Source organism: Amblyraja radiata, unplaced genomic scaffold, assembly GCF_010909765.2.
Source record: "Amblyraja radiata isolate CabotCenter1 unplaced genomic scaffold, sAmbRad1.1.pri S105, whole genome shotgun sequence".
Taxonomy (NCBI): Eukaryota; Metazoa; Chordata; class Chondrichthyes; order Rajiformes; family Rajidae; genus Amblyraja; species Amblyraja radiata.
In genome coordinates, this window is record NW_022630096.1 from 170,165 (window position 1) to 173,430 (window position 3,266).

General features: G+C 42.1%; 1 non-coding gene across 1 annotated transcript; it reads right to left on the bottom strand.

The window, feature by feature from the left end:
* Window positions 1–2,463: 2,463 nt before the first annotated feature.
* LOC116969113 lies at window positions 2,464–2,655 on the bottom strand. Its single transcript, XR_004410627.1, has one exon. It is a non-coding gene; the product is annotated as a U2 spliceosomal RNA (small nuclear RNA).
* Window positions 2,656–3,266: the final 611 nt, after the last annotated feature.

Genomic DNA, 3,266 nt, shown 5'->3' on the forward strand with positions numbered 1-3,266 from the left:
TCGGATGGAAAACAGACGAGACTTAAAACTCATCTACCTGATGTTCGAGTATAAGGTAGGGTTGAGGGTGCTGAGCCATATGCTCTAACCACTCTAATCACAAGATGCACGACGGGAATAGGAAAACTGCGGGTGAAGGAATTAAATTCTGTAGTTGGAATGTTAAGGGAATTAATAGTAAGATTAAACGAGAACTTACCAGTTTGAAGTTTGATCTGTATTTTATGAGGAGTTACGATGAGGGATTACGTGAAGAACCCGCTCAGTGCGCAGGCGCGGCATACTTCCAAGCAGCGGTGTGGAATCACAGATAGACACAGTTATTTGAAGTAAACATAGTAAAGATAAGGAGACATCAATGTATTAGTTTGATCCATATAATGAGGGTGGGAGCAGAGGGCACGTAATCCCTCATCGTAACTCCTCATAAAATACATATCAAACTTCAAACTGGTAAGTTCTCGTTTAATCTTACTATTTTACTTCGGAGTCACGTGAGTGACTATGTGAAGACTTCAAAGCTCTGTGATTTCAAACCGTGTAACAGTTCATACTTCACTCGCTGCCGAAGTCATTCGAGGGAGGAAGTATGTTATCGTAATCAACCATGAATCTGTTTGTAAAAACAATAATGGTGTTATTAACAACAACAAGACCAATTGCTCCCCCGGGCATAAATTATATATTTTTTGCAGATTCTTTTTCTGCAAACGATACAGGTTCTGTCAGTGGTTTGTTATAAAAGTTTGGAACGTATACTCCCTAGACCACCCTGCAGTAGCCAGGATGTGGTCCATAGGCTCGTCCATCCTCTTAGTTACTGACGTGGAAGCTGTCCTGGTGGAATAAGATTTTATACACGTTAGTATTTACTCCAGCAACTCCCAGTACCTGCTTGAGCCACTAGAGATAGTTTAGCTCGTCAACCGACCATGAGGTTTCCTGTGGCTGACCCATAAGGCTTTTTCCTCTCCCTCGGTATTCCTTATTGTGTCGATCTCTAAGTGGGTCATGACACATAAAACGTGGTTCAGGTGGGTATGCCCGGAATTTTCATGACTGGACCTGATGTTCCTGGTCTGTTCTGTTTGGCCAACCCTTGAATGGGCATTTGACACTATCTGGTGTTATAACCATGTTGTCCCATCGCAGTAGATGGGAGAGCTGGCTCTTTGTGTTGATGTAAGGCCACCAGCATGTCCATCTTCAGGGTAGGCTGTTCCAGGGTGAGTGACCTGGCTGGTGATCATCCCCTAAGGTATGTCAGGATTTCACTGACATCCCAATTTGGGTGTACCTATTTCTGGGGAATGGATTGATATACATCTCCTGTATCTGATCACCAGTGAGCGGTACCCAAGTTGAGTAGGCTAACAGAACATGTCCTTCATTGTGGTGAAGACCTGCCAGGAGCTCCAGTACAGTTTGTTGTTATAGTTGAATGTGTAATTACTGATTTGGAAAACAGTGTACCATTTCTTGATGCTCCTCAGGTATGTTCCCTAGGATATGCGACGGAATGCTGTCATCAGGTTGATAGTGCTGCTGATCCAAGCACAGCAATGGTCTTCCCAATTCTGCAATTCTTTTAATGACCATGTCGAGGATCACTGGGAAACATGCTTGTGGACTTGGTCCTCTGTAATTTGCGTAGTACCCGTCTGATGAAGCCGTAGTACCTATTGAAGAGGTAGAAGGAAAGGAAAACATAGATATTAGGTTCCCCCCACCCCTCAATACGCGGGAATGTCTCCATTGCCGCTGCCTTGAGATTGGTTTCATGTGACGTAAGTTAGTACGTGGTGATTTAATTGGATATAAGGAATCGATATCTGGTGTCCATATTGCTTAGTGATTTCAGCAAATATTTTTGGTATAAATGTATGTTTACAGTATTTAGCTCACCTGATAGGTGAGTTACTGATGGTCAAACATATTTGACGACATACGGTTTCCAATTGTTAATAAATTGTCACCTAATATCGATGTTCTCCGCCCAAGTGGTTTGGTATATGCCACCACTGATGTTGTTATCTTATAAACGAACATGCAAAGTTGGTGGATTACTGAGCAAATGCTTCACTAGAATTAAGTAAGTTAATATATAATATGTTTAAGTCAATTCATATTGGCATTAAGTATTACAAGCTCAGTAACACATCAGGACACATAAGATGTTACACAAAACAGGTGGAAGTGTACAACCATAATCCTTCCTGCCGATAAATTCCATGATAACACTACAGATTAATCCATTTGCCCCCATATTACAGGTATGGAGATAGTTTTGAACACTAGTATCTCAGCTCATAGGAAAGGTACAAAGTTCAGTAGCTGGTAATGCTGCTATTTCCCAATTACTTTGCCACGTAGTTGATTGGTGGTTAATGCACCATGACTGATAGTCTTAATGAATACCAGATAACAACGTTGTGGATGGTCAACGTAAATATCTGGATATATATTTTGTGCACCGTTCCCAGAGGCACTGCAATACTGGGTCGATGCGTGGCGTGGACGGAGCAAGCCCCTATTCCATCTCCCTGTTCCAAAATTCAATTTAATATATGGTCCCTAGATAAGGGACGTATCAGATTATTAAACTGATAAGAACAGACACTACATTTCATCTTAGCCAAAAGGCCGAGAAGGGATGCAGCTAAAGCTGTATCCAAGGATAGTTTGTCGTTAATATATAGACATGCCATGACGGAATGTTTCTAAGTGTCAGGGCTAGTTGATTCTGGATAACTTTGACTTAAATGCCGCAACGCTCATCATGGTTACTCCATCCAGGTAATTGCGGTAGATCCGAAAATTATATGAGAAGGTACTGAATAGTGTGCATCTTCAAGGTCGATGTCTACCATAAAGTATCCTTGGATCCATGGTAGTAGTTACAAATCCCATGAATGGGTATACCTGGTGAAATACTCAAGTGGTTTATCAACGATGGTGCGACATTCACCATCGTGGGAGGGTAGACCACTTGGGGTGCTTGCTGAATTGGTGGCAAGATATTAATTCTATTCCCCTTGTATTTATTTTTTTGGTATATAACTACCAAGAGTGATAGCTTCCTAACCAGGCGTGATTCATCCACCCCTTGTTAGTACAACCCCTAACCTTTATGTGATGGTAGGAACCATACTTATCTGTCTTCATTGTTGTTTTCTTCGGTTTCTGGTTCCTTGTTCTTGTAGGGACGATGTTTGTTGGGGGGTGGCGCATTTCCCCTGGGGCCTGCTCTGGGCCGTGGCCTAAAA